This window comes from Salmo salar, chromosome 13, assembly GCF_965601325.2.
Source record: "Salmo salar chromosome 13, fSalSal1, whole genome shotgun sequence".
Taxonomy (NCBI): domain Eukaryota; kingdom Metazoa; phylum Chordata; class Actinopteri; order Salmoniformes; family Salmonidae; genus Salmo; species Salmo salar.
Genome location: NC_138303.1, coordinates 4,772,561 through 4,798,661, shown reverse-complemented (window position 1 = coordinate 4,798,661; position 26,101 = coordinate 4,772,561). Strand labels below are relative to the sequence as shown.

Below are 26,101 nucleotides of genomic sequence, written 5' to 3'. Positions count from 1 at the left end.
GGTATTATACTATAAGGAAGGCCCACCCCATCTCTACTGGTATTATACTATAAGGAAGGCTCACCCCATCTCTACTGGTATTATACTATAAGGAAGGCTCACCCCATCTCTATTGGTATTATACTATAAGGAAGGCTCACCCCATCTCTACTGGTAGTAGACTATAAGGAAGGCTCACCCCATCTCTACTGGTATTAGACTATAAGGAAGGCTCACCCCATCTCTACTGGTATTATACTATAAGGAAGGCTCACCCCATCTCTACTGGTATTATGTATTATACTATAAGGAAGGCCCACCCCATCTCTACTGGTATTACACTATAAGGAAGGCTCACCCCATCTCTACTGGTATTATACTATAAGGAAGGCCCACCCCATCTCTACTGGTATTATACTATAAGGAAGGCCCACCCCATCTCTACTGGTATTATACTATAAGGAAGGCCCACCCCATCTCTACTGGTATTATACTATAAGGAAGGCCCACCCCATCTCTACTGGTATTATACTATAAGGAAGGCCCACCCCATCTCTACTGGTATTATACTATAAGGAAGGCCCACCCCATCTCTACTGGTATTATACTATAAGGAAGGCCCACCCCATCTCTACTGGTATTATACTATAAGGAAGGCCCACCCCATCTCTACTGGTATTATGTATTATACTATAAGGAAGGCCCACCCCATCTCTACTGGTATTATACTATAAGGAAGGCCCACCCCATCTCTACTGGTATTATACTATAAGGAAGGCTCACCCCATCTCTACTGGTATTATGTATTATACTATAAGGAAGGCCCACCCCATCTCTACTGGTATTATACTATAAGGAAGGCCCACCCCATCTCTACTGGTATTATACTATAAGGAAGGCCCACCCCATCTCTACTGGTAATATGTATTATACTATAAGGAAGGCTCACCCCATCTCTACTGGTATTATACTATAAGGAAGGCCCACCCCATCTCTACTGGTATTATACTATAAGGAAGGCCCACCCCATCTCTACTGGTATTATACTATAAGGAAGGCCCACCCCATCTCTACTGGTATTATACTATAAGGAAGGCCCACCCCATCTCTACTGGTATTATACTATAAGGAAGGCCCACCCCATCTCTACTGGTAATATGTATTATACTATAAGGAAGGCTCATCCCATCTCTACTGGTATTATACTATAAGGAAGGCCCACCCCATCTCTACTGGTAATATGTATTATACTATAAGGAAGGCTCATCCCATCTCTATTGGTATTATACTATAAGGAAGGCTCACCCCATCTCTATTGGTATTATACTATAAGGAAGGCTCACCCCATCTCTACTGGTATTATACTATAAGGAAGGCTCACCCCATCTCTACTGGTATTAGACTATAAGGAAGGCTCACCCCATCTCTACTGGTATTATACTATAAGGAAGGCTCACCCCATCTCTACTGGTATTATGTATTATACTATAAGGAAGGCCCACCCCATCTCTACTGGTATTATACTATAAGGAAGGCTCACCCCATCTCTACTGGTATTATGACTATAAGGAAGGCCCACCCCATCTCTACTGGTATTATACTATAAGGAAGGCCCACCCCATCTCTACTGGTATTATGTATTATACTATAAGGAAGGCCCACCCCATCTCTACTGGTGATTATACTATAAGGAAGGCCCACCCCATCTCTACTGGTATTATACTATAAGGAAGGCCCACCCCATCTCTACTGGTATTATACTATAAGGAAGGCTCATCCCATCTCTACTGGTATTATACTATAAGGAAGGCCCACCCCATCTCTACTGGTATTATACTATAAGGAAGGCTCACCCCATCTCTACTGGTATTATACTATAAGGAAGGCCCACCCCATCTCTACTGGTATTATACTATAAGGAAGGCCCACCCCATCTCTACTGGTATTATACTATAAGGAAGGCCCACCCCATCTCTACTGGTATTATACTATAAGGAAGGCCCACCCCATCTCTACTGGTAATATGTATTATACTATAAGGAAGGCTCACCCCATCTCTACTGGTATTATACTATAAGGAAGGCTCACCCCATCTCTACTGGTATTATGTATTATACTATAAGGAAGGCCCACCCCATCTCTACTGGTATTATACTATAAGGAAGGCTCACCCCATCTCTACTGGTATTATGTATTATACTATAAGTAAGGCCCACCCCATCTCTACTGGTATTACACTATAAGGAAGGCCCACCCCATCTCTACTGGTATTATGTATTATACTTTAAGCAAGGCCCACCCCATCTCTACTGGAATTATGTATTATACTATAAGGAAGGCCCACCCCATCTCTACTGGTATTATACTATAAGGAAGGCTCACCCCATCTCTACTGGTATTATACTATAAGGAAGGCCCACCCCATCTCTACTGGTATTATACTATAAGGAAGGCTCACCCCATCTCTACTGGTATTATACTATAAGGAAGGCCCACCCCATCTCTACTGGTATTATACTATAAGGAAGGCTCACCCCATCTCTACTGGTATTATACTATAAGGAAGGCCCACCCCATCTCTACTGGTATTATACTATAAGGAAGGCTCACCCCATCTCTACTGGTATTATACTATAAGGAAGGCCCACCCCATCTCTACTGGTATTATACTATAAGGAAGGCCCACCCCATCTCTACTGGTATTATACTATAAGGAAGGCCCACCCCATCTCTACTGGTATTATACTATAAGGAAGGCCCACCCCATCTCTACTGGTATTATACTATAAGGAAGGCTCACCCCATCTCTACTGGTATTATACTATAAGGAAGGCCCACCCCATCTCTACTGGTATTATACTATAAGGAAGGCCCACCCCATCTCTACTGGTATTATACTATAAGGAAGGCCCACCCCATCTCTACTGGTATTATACTATAAGGAAGGCCCACCCCATCTCTACTGGTATTATGTATTATACTATAAGGAAGGCTCACCCCATCTCTACTGGTATTATACTATAAGGAAGGCCACCCCATCTCTACTGGTATTATACTATAAGGAAGGCCCACCCCATCTCTACTGGTATTATACTATAAGGAAGGCCCACCCCATCTCTACTGGTATTATGTATTATACTATAAGGAAGGCTCACCCCATCTCTACTGGTATTATACTATAAGGAAGGCCCACCCCATCTCTACTGGTATTATACTATAAGGAAGGCCACCCCATCTCTACTGGTATTATACTATAAGGAAGGCCCACCCCATCTCTACTGGTATTATACTATAAGGAAGGCCCACCCCATCTCTACTGGTATTATACTATAAGGAAGGCTCACCCCATCTCTACTGGTATTATACTATAAGGAAGGCCCACCCCATCTCTACTGGTATTATGTATTATACTATAAGGAAGGCCCACCCCATCTCTACTGGTATTATACTATAAGGAAGGCTCACCCCATCTCTACTGGTATTATGTATTATACTATAAGGAAGGCCCACCCCATCTCTACTGGTATTATGTATTATACTATAAGGAAGGCCCACCCCATCTCTACTGATGTATTATACTATAAGGAAGGCCCACCCCATCTCTACTGGTATTATACTATAAGGAAGGCCCACCCCATCTCTACTGGTATTATACTATAAGGAAGGCCCACCCCATCTCTACTGGTATTATACTATAAGGAAGGCCCACCCCATCTCTACTGGTATTATACTATAAGGAAGGCCCACCCCATCTCTACTGGTATTATACTATAAGGAAGGCTCACCCCATCTCTACTGGTATTATACTATAAGGAAGGCCCACCCCATCTCTACTGGTATTATACTATAAGGAAGGCCCACCCCATCTCTACTGGTATTATGTATTATACTATAAGGAAGGCTCACCCCATCTCTACTGGTATTATACTATAAGGAAGGCCCACCCCATCTCTACTGGTATTATACTATAAGGAAGGCCCACCCCATCTCTACTGGTATTATACTATAAGGAAGGCCCACCCCATCTCTACTGGTATTATACTATAAGGAAGGCCCACCCCATCTCTACTGGTATTATACTATAAGGAAGGCCCACCCCATCTCTACTGGTATTATACTATAAGGAAGGCCCACCCCATCTCTACTGGTATTATACTATAAGGAAGGCTCACCCCATCTCTACTGGTATTATACTATAAGGAAGGCCCACCCCATCTCTACTGGTATTATACTATAAGGAAGGCCCACCCCATCTCTACTGGTATTATGTATTATACTATAAGGAAGGCTCACCCCATCTCTACTGGTATTATACTATAAGGAAGGCCCACCCCATCTCTACTGGTATTATACTATAAGGAAGGCCCACCCCATCTCTACTGGTATTATACTATAAGGAAGGCCCACCCCATCTCTACTGGTATTATACTATAAGGAAGGCTCACCCCATCTCTACTGGTATTATACTATAAGGAAGGCTCACCCCATCTCTACTGGTATTATACTATAAGGAAGGCCCACCCCATCTCTACTGGTATTATACTATAAGGAAGGCCCACCCCATCTCTACTGGTATTATACTATAAGGAAGGCCCACCCCATCTCTACTGGTATTATACTATAAGGAAGGCCCACCCCATCTCTACTGGTATTATACTATAAGGAAGGCTCACCCCATCTCTACTGGTATTATACTATAAGGAAGGCCCACCCCATCTCTACTGGTATTATACTATAAGGAAGGCCCACCCCATCTCTACTGGTATTATACTATAAGGAAGGCCCACCCCATCTCTACTGGTATTATACTATAAGGAAGGCCCACCCCATCTCTACTGGTATTATGTATTATACTATAAGGAAGGCTCACCCCATCTCTACTGGTATTATACTATAAGGAAGGCCCACCCCATCTCTACTGGTATTATACTATAAGGAAGGCCACCCCATCTCTACTGGTATTATACTATAAGGAAGGCCCACCCCATCTCTACTGGTATTATACTATAAGGAAGGCCCACCCCATCTCTACTGGTATTATGTATTATACTATAAGGAAGGCTCACCCCATCTCTACTGGTATTATACTATAAGGAAGGCCCACCCCATCTCTACTGGTATTATACTATAAGGAAGGCCCACCCCATCTCTACTGGTATTATACTATAAGGAAGGCCCACCCCATCTCTACTGGTATTATACTATAAGGAAGGCTCACCCCATCTCTACTGGTATTATACTATAAGGAAGGCTCACCCCATCTCTACTGGTATTATACTATAAGGAAGGCCCACCCCATCTCTACTGGTATTATACTATAAGGAAGGCCCACCCCATCTCTACTGGTATTATACTATAAGGAAGGCCCACCCCATCTCTACTGGTATTATACTATAAGGAAGGCCCACCCCATCTCTACTGGTATTATACTATAAGGAAGGCTCACCCCATCTCTACTGGTATTATACTATAAGGAAGGCCCACCCCATCTCTACTGGTATTATACTATAAGGAAGGCCCACCCCATCTCTACTGGTATTATACTATAAGGAAGGCCCACCCCATCTCTACTGGTATTATACTATAAGGAAGGCCCACCCCATCTCTACTGGTATTATGTATTATACTATAAGGAAGGCTCACCCCATCTCTACTGGTATTATACTATAAGGAAGGCCCACCCCATCTCTACTGGTATTATACTATAAGGAAGGCCCACCCCATCTCTACTGGTATTATGTATTATACTATAAGGAAGGCTCACCCCATCTCTACTGGTATTATACTATAAGGAAGGCCCACCCCATCTCTACTGGTATTATACTATAAGGAAGGCCCACCCCATCTCTACTGGTATTATACTATAAGGAAGGCCCACCCCATCTCTACTGGTATTATACTATAAGGAAGGCCCACCCCATCTCTACTGGTATTATACTATAAGGAAGGCCCACCCCATCTCTACTGGTATTATACTATAAGGAAGGCTCACCCCATCTCTACTGGTATTATACTATAAGGAAGGCCCACCCCATCTCTACTGGTATTATACTATAAGGAAGGCCCACCCCATCTCTACTGGTATTATACTATAAGGAAGGCCCACCCCATCTCTACTGGTATTATACTATAAGGAAGGCCCACCCCATCTCTACTGGTATTATACTATAAGGAAGGCCCACCCCATCTCTACTGGTATTATACTATAAGGAAGGCCCACCCCATCTCTACTGGTATTATACTATAAGGAAGGCCCACCCCATCTCTACTGGTATTATACTATAAGGAAGGCCCACCCCATCTCTACTGGTATTATACTATAAGGAAGGCCCACCCCATCTCTACTGGTATTATACTATAAGGAAGGCCCACCCCATCTCTACTGGTATTATACTATAAGGAAGGCCCACCCCATCTCTACTGGTATTATACTATAAGGAAGGCCCACCCCATCTCTACTGGTATTATACTATAAGGAAGGCCCACCCCATCTCTACTGGTATTATGTATTATACTATAAGGAAGGCTCACCCCATCTCTACTGGTATTATGTATTATACTATAAGGAAGGCTCACCCCATCTCTACTGGTATTATGTATTATACTATAAGGAAGGCCCACCCCATCTCTACTGGTATTACACTATAAGGAAGGCTCACCCCATCTCTACTGGTATTATACTATAAGGAAGGCCCACCCCATCTCTACTGGTATTATGTATTATACTATAAGGAAGGCCCACCCCATCTCTACTGGTATTATACTATAAGGAAGGCCCACCCCATCTCTACTGGTATTATACTATAAGGAAGGCCCACCCCATCTCTACTGGTATTATACTATAAGGAAGGCCCACCCCATCTCTACTGGTATTATGTATTATACTATAAGGAAGGCCCACCCCATCTCTACTGGTATTATACTATAAGGAAGGCCCACCCCATCTCTACTGGTATTATACTATAAGGAAGGCCCACCCCATCTCTACTGGTATTATACTATAAGGAAGGCCCACCCCATCTCTACTGGTATTATACTATAAGGAAGGCCCACCCCATCTCTACTGGTATTATACTATAAGGAAGGCCCACCCCATCTCTACTGGTATTATACTATAAGGAAGGCCCACCCCATCTCTACTGGTATTATACTATAAGGAAGGCCCACCCCATCTCTACTGGTATTATACTATAAGGAAGGCCCACCCCATCTCTACTGGTATTATACTATAAGGAAGGCCCACCCCATCTCTACTGGTATTATGTATTATACTATAAGGAAGGCTCACCCCATCTCTACTGGTATTATGTATTATACTATAAGGAAGGCCCACCCCATCTCTACTGGTATTATACTATAAGGAAGGCCCACCCCATCTCTACTGGTATTATGTATTATACTATAAGGAAGGCCCACCCCATCTCTACTGGTATTATACTATAAGGAAGGCCCACCCCATCTCTACTGGTATTATACTATAAGGAAGGCCCACCCCATCTCTACTGGTATTATACTATAAGGAAGGCCCACCCCATCTCTACTGGTATTATACTATAAGGAAGGCCCACCCCATCTCTACTGGTATTATACTATAAGGAAGGCCACCCCATCTCTACTGGTATTATACTATAAGGAAGGCCCACCCCATCTCTACTGGTATTATACTATAAGGAAGGCCCACCCCATCTCTACTGGTATTATGTATTATACTATAAGGAAGGCTCACCCCATCTCTACTGGTATTATACTATAAGGAAGGCCCACCCCATCTCTACTGGTATTATACTATAAGGAAGGCCCACCCCATCTCTACTGGTATTATGTATTATACTATAAGGAAGGCTCACCCCATCTCTACTGGTATTATACTATAAGGAAGGCCCACCCCATCTCTACTGGTATTATACTATAAGGAAGGCCCACCCCATCTCTACTGGTATTATACTATAAGGAAGGCCCACCCCATCTCTACTGGTATTATACTATAAGGAAGGCCCACCCCATCTCTACTGGTATTATACTATAAGGAAGGCCCACCCCATCTCTACTGGTATTATACTATAAGGAAGGCTCACCCCATCTCTACTGGTATTATACTATAAGGAAGGCCCACCCCATCTCTACTGGTATTATACTATAAGGAAGGCCCACCCCATCTCTACTGGTATTATACTATAAGGAAGGCCCACCCCATCTCTACTGGTATTATACTATAAGGAAGGCCCACCCCATCTCTACTGGTATTATACTATAAGGAAGGCCCACCCCATCTCTACTGGTATTATACTATAAGGAAGGCCCACCCCATCTCTACTGGTATTATACTATAAGGAAGGCCCACCCCATCTCTACTGGTATTATACTATAAGGAAGGCCCACCCCATCTCTACTGGTATTATACTATAAGGAAGGCCCACCCCATCTCTACTGGTATTATACTATAAGGAAGGCCCACCCCATCTCTACTGGTATTATACTATAAGGAAGGCCCACCCCATCTCTACTGGTATTATACTATAAGGAAGGCCCACCCCATCTCTACTGGTATTATGTATTATACTATAAGGAAGGCTCACCCCATCTCTACTGGTATTATACTATAAGGAAGGCTCACCCCATCTCTACTGGTATTATGTATTATACTATAAGGAAGGCTCACCCCATCTCTACTGGTATTATGTATTATACTATAAGGAAGGCCCACCCCATCTCTACTGGTATTACACTATAAGGAAGGCCCACCCCATCTCTACTGGTATTATACTATAAGGAAGGCCCACCCCATCTCTACTGGTATTATGTATTATACTATAAGCAAGGCCCACCCCATCTCTACTGGTATTATACTATAAGGAAGGCCCACCCCATCTCTACTGGTATTATACTATAAGGAAGGCCCACCCCATCTCTACTGGTATTATACTATAAGGAAGGCCCACCCCATCTCTACTGGTATTATACTATAAGGAAGGCCCACCCCATCTCTACTGGTATTATACTATAAGGAAGGCCCACCCCATCTCTACTGGTATTATACTATAAGGAAGGCCCACCCCATCTCTACTGGTATTATGTATTATACTATAAGGAAGGCTCACCCCATCTCTACTGGTATTATGTATTATACTATAAGGAAGGCTCACCCCATCTCTACTGGTATTATGTATTATACTATAAGGAAGGCCCACCCCATCTCTACTGGTATTACACTATAAGGAAGGCTCACCCCATCTCTACTGGTATTATACTATAAGGAAGGCCCACCCCATCTCTACTGGTATTATGTATTATACTATAAGGAAGGCCCACCCCATCTCTACTGGTATTATACTATAAGGAAGGCCCACCCCATCTCTACTGGTATTATACTATAAGGAAGGCCCACCCCATCTCTACTGGTATTATACTATAAGGAAGGCCCACCCCATCTCTACTGGTATTATACTATAAGGAAGGCCCACCCCATCTCTACTGGTATTATACTATAAGGAAGGCCCACCCCATCTCTACTGGTATTATACTATAAGGAAGGCCCACCCCATCTCTACTGGTATTATACTATAAGGAAGGCCCACCCCATCTCTACTGGTATTATACTATAAGGAAGGCCCACCCCATCTCTACTGGTATTATACTATAAGGAAGGCCCACCCCATCTCTACTGGTATTATGTATTATACTATAAGGAAGGCTCACCCCATCTCTACTGGTATTATGTATTATACTATAAGGAAGGCCCACCCCATCTCTACTGGTATTATACTATAAGGAAGGCCCACCCCATCTCTACTGGTATTATGTATTATACTATAAGGAAGGCCCACCCCATCTCTACTGGTATTATACTATAAGGAAGGCCCACCCCATCTCTACTGGTATTATACTATAAGGAAGGCCCACCCATCTCTACTGGTATTATACTATAAGGAAGGCCCACCCCATCTCTACTGGTATTATACTATAAGGAAGGCCCACCCCATCTCTACTGGTATTATACTATAAGGAAGGCCCACCCCATCTCTACTGGTATTATACTATAAGGAAGGCCCACCCCATCTCTACTGGTATTATACTATAAGGAAGGCCCACCCCATCTCTACTGGTATTATGTATTATACTATAAGGAAGGCTCACCCCATCTCTACTGGTATTATGTATTATACTATAAGGAAGGCTCACCCCATCTCTACTGGTATTATGTATTATACTATAAGGAAGGCCCACCCCATCTCTACTGGTATTATACTATAAGGAAGGCCCACCCCATCTCTACTGGTATTATGTATTATACTATAAGCAAGGCCCACCCCATCTCTACTGGTATTATACTATAAGGAAGGCCCACCCCATCTCTACTGGTATTATACTATAAGGAAGGCCCACCCCATCTCTACTGGTATTATACTATAAGGAAGGCCCACCCCATCTCTACTGGTATTATACTATAAGGAAGGCCCACCCCATCTCTACTGGTATTATACTATAAGGAAGGCCCACCCCATCTCTACTGGTATTATACTATAAGGAAGGCCCACCCCATCTCTACTGGTATTATACTATAAGGAAGGCCCACCCCATCTCTACTGGTATTATACTATAAGGAAGGCTCACCCCATCTCTACTGGTATTATACTATAAGGAAGGCCCACCCCATCTCTACTGGTATTATACTATAAGGAAGGCCCACCCCATCTCTACTGGTATTATGTATTATACTATAAGGAAGGCTCACCCCATCTCTACTGGTATTATGTATTATACTATAAGGAAGGCTCACCCCATCTCTACTGGTATTATGTATTATACTATAAGGAAGGCCCACCCCATCTCTACTGGTATTATACTATAAGGAAGGCCCACCCCATCTCTACTGGTATTATGTATTATACTATAAGCAAGGCCCACCCCATCTCTACTGGTATTATACTATAAGGAAGGCCCACCCCATCTCTACTGGTATTATACTATAAGGAAGGCCCACCCCATCTCTACTGGTATTATACTATAAGGAAGGCCCACCCCATCTCTACTGGTATTATACTATAAGGAAGGCCCACCCCATCTCTACTGGTATTATACTATAAGGAAGGCCCACCCCATCTCTACTGGTATTATACTATAAGGAAGGCCCACCCCATCTCTACTGGTATTATACTATAAGGAAGGCCCACCCCATCTCTACTGGTATTATACTATAAGGAAGGCTCACCCCATCTCTACTGGTATTGTGTACTATAAACTAGGTGGTTCAAGCCCTGAATGCTGACTGGCTGACAGCCGTGTCATATTTAAGTGATAATGCACGAGAAGCCAGTGTTTGGAGGATGTATTGGCACAGGTGTTAGGCCCGATACGAAGTCGAGGGACGGCAAACCGTACCAATATATCCTCTAAACACCTCTTAGAGGGAATTATCACTTTTACACAACAGGTTAGCAACATAACTCAAATAATGATTGACATTTATTAAAACGTTATTTTGATTAATTTATTCATATTATTTAAATCCTTCCACCAGATATAGTCCAGAAACAAATCTAGGGTTGCTACCCAAGCCGGCTGGTCGTTCATTCTATTGGTTCGGTTGCAAGAGACGCAACCCAGTCGTTCGTTTTAACTGTTCCATTTCCATATTGGCTGGCAACGTTCTTATCCCTCGCTTGCTAGCTAACTAACTACGGCTAGACAGAATAACAGCAAAGTAGCTGCATTTGTTTAAGTTGTTTTCTAGTGACATGTATTTGGATGCATCCATAACATTAGCTGATGCTAATGAGGCACGATTTGAATATTGAAACAATGTTGCAAATGTCGGAGAGACAGAAAACAAGGTTTATACAAATCTCCACTGTTGAAAACTAAATGTTAAGTCTAAAAGAAATGTGAGATAATGTTTAGATGCTTTTTATAGTGGAGATCAAGTTGATAAAACTTCCCTGCCTTGGCTGATGACAGTGGATTGTGCCGTCAGATGGAACAGAGTAAATAGGCATTTTGACGTCATAGATTTAGCCGGGCTAACTTGTGGAATAGACACAGGCTGGAATGCGCTTTTAACCAAGGATTCGACACATCCGTTGTACAACAGACAGTATTCCAAAGGGTATGACAAAATATTTATTTTTACTGCTCTTTTTTTTTTATGTATTTTTTACCTTTATTTAACTTGACAAGTCAGTTAAGATCAAATTCTTATTTACAATGACGGCCTAGGAACAGTGGGTTGGTTAACTGCCTTGTTCAGGGGCTAGAACGACAGATTTTTACCTTGTCAGCTCAATCTTACAACCTTCCGGTTACTAGTCCAACGCTCTAACCACTAGGCTACCTGCCGCCCCGGTAACCAGTTTATAATAGCAATAAGGCACCTCGGTGGTTTATGGTGTATTAATTTTTTGATGTAACCTTTATTTAAAATCTTTATTTAACCTTTAACTAGGCAAGTCAGTTAAGAACAATTTCTTATTTACAATGACGGCCTACCCGCGGCCAAACCCGGACGACGCTGGGCCAATTTTGCGCCTCCCTGTGGGATTCCGAATCACAGCCGGTTTCGAACCAGGGTTTCTGTAGAGACACCTCAAGCACTGAGATGCAGTGCCTTAGACCGCTGCGCCACTCGGGAGCCCCTGAGGGTGTGTGGTACATGGCCAATATACCACGGCTAAGGGCTGTATCCAGGCACTCCTCGTTGCATCTTGCGTAAGAACAGCCCTAAACGGTGGTATATTGGCCATATACACCACACCCTCGGGCCTTAACACTTAATTATACTATAAAGAAAGTCGCACACAATCTCTACTGCTATTGTTAATTATATGTAAGCCCCCCCCCCCCCAATCTCTGCCTCAACACTAAAAACGCTGATTCAGTATAACTTTACTGCAGTGGTGGTGGGGGGGGGCTGTCGCCAAGGCCACATAGAACAACAGTATCTGATACAGAGAGGAAGCCATTTAACTCGAGCACGTCTGTTTATTGATGACAGTGTAGTCATCACACGACAAAAGAAACATAATAAGGAAAATAGTCTCTGTTTACAAAGCAAATCAGTCATTTAAAAAAAAAAAGTTGCGACAGAATTAAAAACGTCATAGCTAAACAATCAGAAAACGGGTTGGAGATCGCACACAAAAGCTATAGGGTCTTTAAACGTTGGACGAATCTACCGGTAAATAGCTTGTAAGTAAATAGCAATCAACTAACAGTCCCACCAAGATAGGATAGCCGGTGTTTCCGGGACAGTGTGGGGAACAGACCGTAACTTCTAGATTCATGACAACCAGCCAACAAGACAGACGGAAATGCCGCATCCACTGCAGCTGCCTGCCGACCTAGTATTATAACTAATTAGCGCATAGCGACAATAAACAACTGATCTTCTGCCACGACAAATGTATACGGGATAAACTGAGGCTAGAGAGAGAGTTAAGTGTCATTATGTGGCTACAAAGTAACTCATATCAAAAAGGTAAAATGAAAAATTGACCCAATCAAATAAAAAAATAAATCTAAAACACCACAATGATACAGCAAAGCTCAAAACAGAAACAGAAAGCAATATCATAACATCTGTTTTGTTGGCTATAACAATCCACGTTATTTCGACTGAATGACCCAAAATATTTCACTGGATGACACAGTCAGCACCGGACCACCGAACCAGAATAAACACCGTAACTTAATCTGTCGTTTTCGGTGAACAACAAAGGACGTTAAATGTCCGGCAACAGCATCAGCAAGAGGCCAAATATATTATTAGTAGGCCGTGTACCGCTGACTCGCTAAAATCACATTTTAAAATCAAATAAAGTACATTTGGTTAAGTGGATCACTACTGAACACGGTCGGAACACGAATAAGAAAAACGAGTAAAACGATGACTGCCCTTCCTTCATGCGGTCGGTCCGTGGACCGGGGCCTAACGTTAGTACTCAGAGAACGGTACCGGAGGTATGGCTGTGCTGCTACCGTTAGCTACAACAGAGCCGCTGAATAGCATAGCAAACATCAACAACAACAAAAAACCCGAGTGCAACATCTAGGCTATGACTATGCGGCTTTAAAATGAAAAACATAAAAATCGAGCAGGAAATAACCGTATGTATATACATTCAGTAGCTAGTAGTACCCATTGATTTGCCTGGCTTACCAATAATCCTTCTCTGCCCCTTCTCTGTGCAAACCGCTCAGCGTGTGTGTGTGTAAACCTCAATAACGATGATTGTTCTGCTGACAAAAATAATAAATAAAAAAAATGGGGGGGGGGGGTGAGAAAAAAAAATAGGTATCGGGACTATAATGTCGAGTCACTATGTCGTTAAAGCTGGTCGAGTCCTGTGTATTTCGCGATTCCTGTATTTGCGAGCACCAAGACGGGAACAAAACCAAAATGGCAGAGGTAGATACTCTTTCCTCTAAATATCTCTGGCGGAAGGGGTGGCCTCAGCCAGAGAGGAAGACGCGAAGCGAGAGGATCCACTTCCATTAAAAACTCTGTCCACACGAGGAAACAGCGATAAGCAGACCTTTACCGCCCTTCGGACGAATCCCACTGTTAGGGCCGAAACCATCTAGCCGTTATATACCGTATCTCTGCCTCAACAATCTCTCAATTCAAATGGGTTCTATTGGCATGGGAAACATATGTTTGTTCACATTGTCAAAGTGAAAAAGATGTAATTTTTTTAAATAAAAAATGAAATAATCAAATCAAAATGAACACTAAACATTCAAAAACGTTTCAGAGGAAGAGAGACATTTCAAATGTCATATTATATGTGCGCTCTCCAAATCCGCCCCTCATTGGCTAGGGCAGATTGAAATCTGTCCGTGCTATAAGGGATCCTTGGGATGTTTCCTTCGGTAAGGGGTTTATGGTAGTTTAAGGCATGTATATGGCAGAAAGAGTATATGATTACCATGGACACTGACTAAACATCTCCTCAAAGATACATATAAACTCAGCAAAAAAAAGAAACGTCCTCTCACTGTCAACTGCATTTATTTTCAGCAAACTTAACATGTGTAAATATTTGTATGAACATAAGATTCAACAACTGACAAACTGAACAAGTTCCACAGACATGTGACTAACAGAAATGGAATAATGTGTCCCTGAACAAAGGGGGGGTCAAAATCAAAAGTAACAGTCAGTATCTGGTGTGGCCACCAGCTGCATTAAGTACTGCAGTGCATCTCCTCCTCATGGACTGTGTCAGATTTGCCCGTTTTTGCTGTGAGATGTTACCCCACTCTTCCACCAAGGCACCTGCAAATTCCTGGACATTTCTGGGGGGAATGGCCCTAGCCCTCACCCTCCGATCCAACAGGTCCCAGACGTGCTCAATGGGATTGAGATCCGGGCTCTTCGCTGGCCATGGCAGAACACTGACATTCCTGTCTTGCAGGAAATCACACACAGAATGAGAAGTATGGCTGGTGGCATTGTCATGCTGGAGGGTCATGTCAGGATGAGCCTGCAGAAAGGGTACCACATGAGGGAGGAGGATGTCTTCCCTGTAACACACAGCGTTGAGATTGCCTGCAATGACAAGCTCAGTCCAATGATGCTGTGACACACTGCCCCAGACTATGACGGACCCTCCACCTCCAAATCGATCCCGCTCCAGAGTACAGGCCTCAGTGTAACGCTCATTCCTTCGACAATAAACGCAAATCCGACCATCACCCCTGGTGAGACAAAACCGCGACTCATCAGTGACGAGCACTTTTTGCCAGTCCTGTCTGGTCCAGCGACAGCGGGTTTCTGCCCATAGGTGACGTTGTTGCCGGAGATGTCTGGTGAGGACCAGCCAGGACCTGGCTTACTACAGGCCTACAAGCCCCCAGTCCAGCCTCTATCAGTCTATTGTGGACAGTCTGAGCCCTGATGGAGGGATTGTGTGTTACCGATGTAACTCGGGCAGTTGTTGTTGCCATCCTGTACCTGTCCCGCAGGTGTGATGTTCGGATGTACCGATCCTGTACAGGTATTGTTACACGTGGTCTGCTACTGCGAGGACGATCAGCTGTCCGTCCTGTCTCCCGACGTTCATGCAGATGACCAGGGACCCTGGGCATCTTTGTGTTTTTCAGAGTCAGTAGAAAGGCCACTTTAGTGTCCTAAGTTTTCATAACTGTGACCTTAATTGCCTACCGTCTGTAAGCTGTTCGTGTCTTAATGACCGTTCCACAGGTGCATGTTCATTCATTGTTTATGGTTCATTGAACAAGCATGGGAAACAGTGTTAAACCCTTTACAATGAAGATCTGTTAAGTTATTTGAATTTTTACAAATTATCTTTGAAAGACAGGGTCCTGAAAAAGGGACGTTTCTTTTTTTACTGAGATATATAACCTTTGTTTAATTAGGCAAGTCAGTGAAGAACAAATTCTTATTTACAAAGACAGCCTACCGGGGAACAGTGGGTTAACAGATTTCTACCATGTCAACTCGGGGATTCGATCTAGCAACCTTTCGGTTACTGGCCCAACGCTCTAACCAATAGGCTACCGGCCGACCCTCAGGTACATCCTGTTCCCGTTAATCATCCTTGAGATTAATGGGGAAGGGTAGCAAAATATTTCTGCAGCATTGAAGGTCACCAAGAATAGTGGACTCCATCATTCTTAAATGGAAAAAGTTTGGAACCACCAAGACTCTACCAAGAGCTGGCCACCCGGCCGAACTGAGCAATCGGGGAAAAGGGCCTTTGTCTGGGTGGTGACCAAGCACCCAACGGTCAGTGACAGAGCTCCAGAGTTCCTCTGTGGAGATGAGAGAACCTTCCAGGGCAACCATATCTGCAGCACTCCACCAATCAGGCCTTTATGGTAGTGGCCAGATGGAAACCATTCCTCAGTAAAAGGCACATGACAGCCCACTTGGAGTTTGCCAAAAGGCACCTAAAGGACTCTCAGACCATGAGAAACAAGATTCTCTGGTCTGATGAAACCAAGATTGTACTCATTGGCCTGAATGCCAAGCGTCACTACTGGAGGAAACCTGGCACCATCCCTACGGTGAAGCATGGTGGTGGCAGCATCATGCTGTGGGGATGTTTTTCAGCAACAGGGAAACTAATCAGGATCGAGGGAAAGATGAACAGAGCAAAGTACAGAGAGAGATCCTTGATGAAAACCTGCTCCAGAGCACTCAGGAAACTTCACCTTCCAATAGGACAACGACCCTAAGCACACAGCCAAGAGAACGCAGGAGTGGCTTCAGGACAAGTCTGAATGTCCTTGAGTGGCCCAATCAGAGCACGGACTTGAGCCCGATCGAACATCTCTGGAGAGACCTGAAAATAGCTGTGCAGCGGCACTCCCATTCCAACCTGACAAAGTTTGAGAGGATCTGCAGAGAAGAATGGGAGAAACTCCTCAAATACAGGTGTGTCAAACTTGTAGCATCATACACAAGAAGACTCTAGACTGTAATCGCTACCAAAGGTGCTTCAACAAAGTACTGAGTAAAAGGTCTGAATACTTATGTAAATATGATCTGTTTTAAAATGTCTAAAAACTTGTTCTGCATTGTCATTATGGGGTATTGTGTGCAGATTGATGAGGGGAAAAAACTTTAATACATTTTAGAATAAAGATGTTACGTAACAAAATGTGGAAAAAGTCAAGGGGTCTGAATACTTTCCAAATGCACTGCATAAAAAAAAGAAAATATGGCACACCTGTCTGAGTGGACTAATCCATTGCGGAGGCCTGTCTGAGTGGACTAATCCATTGCGGAGGCCGTGGGGATGGCACACCAGTAGTACATTTAACATGAATTACCATCATTTCAAATCTACAAGGTTTGTTTGGTTATAGTAATTTCTGTTAATGCATTCAATATATGATTATTCAAGTTTTTACAGTTGTCACGTTCGCAGAGCGCACAACCTAGGCTACAGTTGTGAGAAATACGTTTTGGTTTATTTCATTCACGGAGATGTCTATTTATTCATTGTCTTTTTGTTTGGAGCGCTCCTGTCCATGTAGAGTGAGGACACGCACCTGACTACGGATAGAACTAGCCTACCTGGCCTGTCTGTGAATGTAGGCCTATAAAATGTGCCCTTTTGGGGATGTGATACTATTTCTGATTGTTAACTCCCCATCACCGTGGAGCTTCTCAAAAATCTCTCTTCGGCCTCAAATTGCAAGTAAACAAAGATTTTTTTTTATTTTTTATTTTTATTTTTTTTACATCCATTGAGAATGACACTAATTCCTCAACGTAGCCTATTTTAAAACACGTTCCAGCTCTCTCTCTCCCTTACAATAACCACTCTGATCCAGTGGACATTTTATATAACACCTACCTGATTACTTCTTATAGACTACAGCTGTGTCTGTCTGGAGCTCACTGGGCCGGGAAATGCTAAAGGACCATAATATTTTATATTAATGTTGCAAGTTAGCTAGTGCTAGCTTCTGGCCAGACCCAAGTTAATAGTTATTACAATATTTCAAGTTCCTTACAGACAGTCCATGGATAGCCAATGTGATTTATAGGATTTTTATTTTTAAATCAGGATATTTTCTACCTGCAGGCTGCAATGTTTTTATTTGTTGGCTTTATGTAGCCTATTTTTTACATTGTTGGCAATAGAAGTTAGAATTTTGATTAACCACATGACATCGCAATATGAAGATCGTTATAAATTAAAATTAAACTTTTCCCATGAAAATGTGCATATGAATATCATAACTGGCACGCAGGGTCAGTAGAAATGGTCAGAGAACTTGGCACTCCAAATGGAAAAGGTTGCTTGACCGCTGGTGTAGCCCATTACTGGCAACTTCAGGAGCATAAAGAGCAGAATTTGTGGGAGGCCAGGAGGGGGGACAGGTTTGTTTGTCGTCTGGTTAGGCTATATTGATCTCTGGCTCTCTCTCTTTAGTAATTTGTGTCTTCATTTTTTTTTTAATCGCAGGGCTTAGTAGCCTACATATAGTTGATTTTACTCCAACACGGGTCTGGAGAACAGAAAACTCACGACAGGTCCCGACAGAACGGTACAGCCATTAGTGCATCCTTGACCCGCTCAAACTACGCCAGTACCAACATACTGATCCTAGCCCAAGTTCATAGGATTTCACCCTGTCTGGGACAGAAACAAATGTGGCAAATTTGTGTAGTGTAAGAGCAAGTCAAGTTTAATAAATATCTATATATACACACAGTCTGAGGCTACCAGAGGCTACCAGAAAGCCCTTTTTATTATTTTGTCTACAACATATTTTGAAAATGTAATAATAACATTTTAACAAATTCCAAATGCAAGCTTTAAGTAAATTATCAATTTCAAGCGATTTCATACCAAAAGACCAGTAGGCCTATGTTAGTAATTGTTACTTGATGCCCCATCGCTGGTGAGCTTGCAAAGTAAATATTGAATATTCATGATAAAAAAAATTTAAGCTGCATATTTATGTCAATCCTCTCACCCTACAATTTTACATTTACACCCGACACTATAGCTGTACAAGAAATCAGCAATTGGTTCTCCAACTTTTTGACCCCCCCAAAAAAGGACTGGTTCAATCGCTGTAGCCACCATTAAAACCAGGGCCATAGTTACATATGACGACACGGACCTCTGGATTTTATGTCGGGGTCTCAACTTAATGTTGAGAGTTACAATAGTAGAATACAAAAACAGTGCAATTGCGAAATTTGGTTGTGCAGCAGCACTTTCTCATGAGTACCTTCAGAAAGTATTCATACCCCTTGACTTATTCTATATTTTCTTGTGTTCAAAATTGATTAAATAGGATTCTCGCCCATCTACAACACAATACCCTATAATGAAAGTGAAAACATGTTTTTTAGATTTTGGCACATTTATTGAAAATTCAAATACAGAATTCTCATAAGTATTCACACCCGAGTCAATACATGTTAGAGTCAAAATTGGTAATCGATTACAGCTGTGAATCTTTCCAAGCGCGTCTGCATATCTAGGCACTAAAATAAAACGTGGTTATATTTTAGAGGATTGACACACTGCAAGTCCCGCCTCTACAATCTACTCATTGGTGTTTTACAAGCATATACCCACATGGGTGATTGACAAATGAACAAAGTCCGCAATCCAGTTGGTGGTGGTAATGCACCTTAAAGTTGGTTGCCAACCGCCAGATAAATTAATTTCTTCTTATTCATTTAAGACAACTAGATTTCCCTTTTTTTTTTCATTTTTTGGCGTAATTGTCAGAGAACACACAATTTTACGTGACTCAAAATGGGTGAAAATTCGAAAAATATCCAGAAAAAAAATATTAAAAAGTATTTCAGGTATAATAACAAGCCAATGTTCATCTCTCAGGACAAATACGCCACCAACAGCAAGCTAGCTCAATGTCCATGAACGTTTAATGCGTTTTCTGACCTGTCCCCAAATTAATATAGTTGGTTCACAGTTGGTTTGGGTATTTTAACCTGTGTGTCATGAATGTGTCCGGTGAGGATAGATAAAAATCAACATGCAGAGCAGATTTGGCCAGCATGTAAGAGCTTTGCATACCTGGACTGTACAATATTTGAACACTATTCTTAAAACATATTTAAGCTCTGTCAAGTTGGTTGTTGATCATTGCAAGATAGCCATTTTCAAGTCCTACCAGTCTATTTCAAGCCAATGTAGGTCAAAACCGTAACTCGGCCACTCAGGATCATTCGATGTCTACTTGGTAAGCAACTCCAGTGTATATTTTCAGCCTTGTTTTAGGTTATTGTACCTGCTGAAAGGTGAATGTCTCCCAGTGTCTGGTGGAAAGCAGACCAGGTTTCCTCTAGGATTTATTTTTTTAATCCCTAGAACTGGCCGATGACGAGCACGGCCGGCCCACTCATTAGGCAGGATTGGGCGGCCATAGGGCAGATTGACACGGGTGGCACTTTCTGAGCCAAACGGACCAAGACGCACCTCCAACACACAAAACCTCACAATTCTGCCCAAAAACAATGACAATTTTACTCAACCAGTGGCATATGGGCTTTTCACCGGTGCCGCCCTGTGATAAACAGCGCACACTTTGTCGAAGGCTAGAGCGCAAAATATATTGAACAAAAATAAAAAACGCAACATGCAACAATTTAAGATTTTGCTGAGTTACAGTTCATATAAGGAAATCAATCAATTGACAAATTGATTAGGCAATAAATCTATGGATTTCACATGATTGGGCAGGGGCGCAGGCATAGGTGGGCATAGGCCCACCCACTTGGGAGCTAGGCCGACCCAATGGGGAGCCAGTTCCAGCCAAACAGAATGAGTTTTCCCCCACAAAAAGGGCTTTATTACACAGAAATACTCCTCCCTACCCCACAACCCGCAGGTGAAGAAGCCAGATGGAGGTGCTGGGCTGGCGTGGTTACACGTGGTCTGCGGTTGTGAGGCCGGTTGGACCTACTGCTAAATTCTATAAAACGACATTGGAGGCGGCTTCTGGTAGAGAAATTAACATAAAATTCTCTGACAACAGATCTGGTGGACATTCCTGCAGTCAGCATGCCAATTGCCCACTCCCTCAAAACTTGAGACATCTGTGGCATTGTGTTGTGTGTTGTCCCCAGCACAAGGTGCAACTGTGTAATGATCATGCTGTTTAATCAGATTCTTGATACACCACACCTGTCAGGTGGATGGATTATCTTGACAAGGAATAAAATACTCACTAACAGGGATGTAAACAAATTTGTGCACAAAATTTGAGAGAAATAATCATTTTGTGCTTATGGAACATTTCTGGGATCTTTTATTTCAGCTCATGAAACATGGGACCAGCATCTACATGTTGCCTTTATATTTTTGTCCATAACCAGCACATCTCTCCAGGGTGCTGTTTGGAGAGGCGTCGCTGCGGCAACCACCTACCTTACGTCAACAAAAATAAATAATCTAACAAATGTAGCAGATATAGGATATATGTTTGAGGATCTACGCTGATCTCAAAAACGACCTCTCCAGAATCCATACGACGGAAATCCATCACAGTGATGGAGAGCTTGAACCCCTACCTACTACTGGATTGGCCTACAGAGCATCTCTGGATTCCATGCACTCAGTTCTCATTTTAGTCATTTAGCAGACGCTCATCCAGAGCGATTTAAGGGAGCAAATTAGGGTTAAGTGCCTTGCTCAAGGGCACATCGACCGATTTCCCACCTAGCCGGCTCGGGGAGTCAAACCAGCAACCTTTCGGCTCCTGACCCAACACTCTTAACCACTAGGCTACCTGACGCACTTTTCTTTAGCCGCCAATTGATTTCAGACGACCAATGTACAGTATGTCCATTGATTACCCCATGACTTTTAACCAAATTTCCATTACCAATAATTCTACATATAAAACAAGTCAGCGTAATGTGGGTATCGCCACTGGGAGGCTGCTCTCTGGTCCCATGTGGCTATCGCCACTGGGAGGCTGCTCTCTGGTCCCATGTGGCTATCGCCACTGGGAGGCTGCTCTCTGGTCCCATGTGGCTATCGCCACTGGGAGGCTGCTCTCTGGTCCCATGTGGCTATCGCCACTGGGAGGCTGCTCTCTGGTCCCATGTGGCTATCGCCACTGGGAGGCTGCTCTCGGGTCCCATGTGGCTATCGCCACTGGGAGGCTGCTCTCGGGTCCCATGTGGCTATCGCCACTGGGAGGCTGCTCTCGGGTACCATGTGGCTATCGCCACTGGGAGGCTGCTCTCGGGTCCCATGTGGCTATCGCCACTGGGAGGCTGCTCTCGGGTCCCATGTGGCTATCGCCACTGGGAGGCTGCTCTCGGCTCCCATGTGGCTATCGCCACTGGGAGGCTGCTCTCGGGTCCCATGTGGGTATCGACACTGGGAGGCTGTTAGGCAACTCTATAAAACACACGTGATCAACCCTCAGTCTGGAGAGCTACTGGGTGTGCAGGCTCCTGCTCAAACACATCAGAGCCAGTTTATCAAGGTCCGTTTGAGCAGCTAATTTCTTTAAAATGGTGGTTTGTTAGAGGGGTACTGGAATAAAAGCCTGCACACCCATTATCTCTCCTGGAGGATGGTTGACCACCTTTGATGTATAACATGGCAACCAAATACATACCTTTTTAAATAATTCGCTCATTCAATATATCAAAAGATCAAAATGGCTATGGCAGGCTAAAAATATTTTTATTCAGCTGAAGCAAGACCACAAATAGTCTTCAGGAAATGTACCTTTTCTAGTTTTGTAATTTATTTTAGAAGAAGTGTTTAGGCTACTTTGCTGACTAAGTTTTGAAACCACAAATCTAAAAAGACAGCCTACATCTAATATTTTTTTTTCCCTAAAATTTGTGTTCACGATTCACAAATGATTTTGATTCACAATCATGATTTTAATCAAATCCCCACTAATACAATGGTGAAGTGAATTGTTTGTTTCGTCAAAAATAGTTAAAAAATAATCATGAAAACATTAATGCATGCTAATAATAGCTAAACAGTTAACTGGAAGGTTAAAGATGGGTTTTGAATTGGCTACCTAGTTATTAGTCTGTTCTCCATCATTTTATAGGCGTACATGCTGCTGCATTGTGACAGTCTCTCTTTGTTGAGCAACGGCCCACTCATCTCCCACACATGCAGGTGATGCTTTTAAAAATACAAACACGGTGAAGAAGTGTCATCCCGATCCTGGCTGATTTTTACTTTATTGATAAAATATTTTTAAACTGCATAAATAAATGACAACAGAAATTAAATTTCAATTTTCTTTAATAATTTTCCAGAACTTTTCCAGGCCTGGGAAACACTTCAAAGTCCATGACTTTTCCAGGGTTTTTAAATGACCCTGTATTTCTGTTGGAGTTTACGTTAACAGTAAATAGGCTGGCTTGCGGGTCCATATTACGTCACACCCTGCAAGAAACAATTCTGGCATGACTTCGATATTCTGATCGGTTTTTATGCAATAACTAATAAAATAGAAATATTAGGTGTAAATTTGCATTGGGACTTTTAATCCAGGACCTATATAATAGGTGGTGACAGAGGAAAGCCCATAAACTTGTCAGAGACTCCAGTCACCCAAGTTATAGACTTTTCTCTCAGCTACTGCACGGCAAGCGGTACCGGAGCGCCAAGTCTAGGACCAAAAGGCTCCTCAACAGCTTCTACCCCAAAGCCATTAGACTGCTGAACAATTCATAAAAACCGCCACCGGACAATTTACTTTGACCCCCCCCTCCCTCCCTCCCCCCTCATAGACAATGCTGCTACTTGCTGTTTGTTTGTTAACTATGCATAGTCACTTCGCCCCCACCTACATGTACAGATCACCTCAACTAGCCTGTACCCCTGCACACTGACTCAGTACCGGTACCCCCTGTATATAGCCTCGTTATTGTGTTACTTTAGCCTACTTGGTAAATACTTTCTTCTTCTTGAATTGCACTGTTGGATAAGGGCTGGGCTCCTTCCATCTGTGGTATGGGTGCATCACTAGGTCAAAAACAACCTGAGACTTAACTTAGTTTGCTGTATAATCCACATTTTGTTCTACATGCTCCAAAAAATAATGCAAACAATAGCATGTTGGAATAGATGGCTCACAAGCCAAGTGAATGTTATGGAACTGCTCTGCCATATTTTGGGGTTGGGGTTAGGGGGGGGGGTCAGCATTCTTGGGAGAATTGAGGCGAATGAGTGTTTGGGGGGGGGGGGGGGGGGGGGTTGGCAAATCACAAAAGGCCCAAATGGGCCGCTTCTTCTCGGGTGCAGAGGGAAAAGAGGCCGGGGCAAGGGGTTTCGGATCTCTGTCGTAGCAAGAAAATGTCAAATTAATTAATTCTCCTCTGCATAAGTACAACATATTCTCAGTGCACAAAGGGGGACTTGTTAATGTTCCCATGTCGTTGGTTTACAAGCGTTATAATTGACATGGGTAGCTAAGCAAACGCTGCCCCGTTTGGATTCATGTTTGTAACAAAGCCGACGACGCAGTACGAGCTAACCAAGTTAAATCATGCCAGCTAGCTAGCTAATTAGCTAACTGAATCCGTTAGCTTGTGTCAGTGATTTTGCTAACGACGGTTACAGTAAATGAGTTAGCTAACAAAGAGCTAACGTTATAGTTATCGACTCCTTCAGGACGTTATTAACCAGCGTGTTATACAGATAAATACTTCAAGTATAAAACATGTATCGACATTTTCTTGGTGTTAATTTTGGCCAAGTAGTTAATTGACAGGTTTTAATTTTTTTTTAAACACTGACTTGCGTAGTTGTTAGCAAGTAGCTAGCTAAAACGAATTCCAACGACATTTTCAAGTGTTGACTGAATCCCCAAGTTCAGTAGCTATTTGCAGTAGTTAGCATTGGCGAAATAAGTATTCAAAACTCACCACATCCGATATTACTCGGGCCTGGTCCGTAGTATATATATTTTTTTTTATTTCAAATACAAAAAAAATACAAAAATAAATTTTTAAAAAACAACCCCAGCTTAGCTAACAAACTTCAAAAAAACGAATCCTAACGTTATTGTCCGTTTTTCATCTGTCAAAAGTCGAGAGAGGTGAATTGTCACACTGCTGGACGGTTACCGGCCGGGTATTCCCAGCACCGCTTGGAGTCTCTCTAAGTCACGCTTGCAGCCAGCACGTATTTCTTCTTCAATGAGATTTAACGGTGGTTGGCAATCCAATACATGTTGCATTACCGCCACCTACCGGACTGGAGTAGAACTACCTGAAACTTTGCTTGGGGGAGAAAAAAAAAAAAAATACCGTACCATCTAACACTACACTCACAAAAAAAGAAAACATAATTCTCCACTATTTATATCTATCTAGTCTTACCTCAGGCCAACAGCCTGAAAGGATGGGACACCACCACTGAACACACCCTGTAACTCTTCTGATGTCAAGTCTCGCACACCCAAATACCTCTCTGCAGCTGCCAACACAACCTTCATTTGCTGTGACTTTACGTTCCATCTCTGCAGTACAGCTGATAACCATTGTTATATATGCTATAAATCCAATCTTACTGAAACATACAGTACCAGTCAAAAGTTTGGACACACCTACTCATTCAAGGATTATTCTTTATTTTTTACTATTTTCTACATTGTAGAATAATAATAAAGACATCAA

At 42.8% G+C, this 26,101-nt stretch overlaps 1 protein-coding gene across 2 annotated transcripts in view; it reads right to left on the bottom strand.

Moving 5' to 3' along the window:
* Positions 1-25,617, bottom strand: part of LOC106566326 (ubiquitin-like modifier activating enzyme 1) — a 72,119-nt gene extending 46,502 nt beyond the window's left edge. The window contains exon 1 of one of the 2 annotated variants that reach the window (XM_045692799.2): positions 25,349-25,617. The gene's annotated coding sequence lies outside the window, so the exon portion shown is untranslated. Of the gene's footprint in view, positions 1-14,131; positions 14,390-25,348 lie in introns of those variants that run through there. The other variant, XM_082959780.1, reaches the window with a different exon arrangement.
* Between the last annotated feature and the right edge of the window lie 484 nt (positions 25,618-26,101).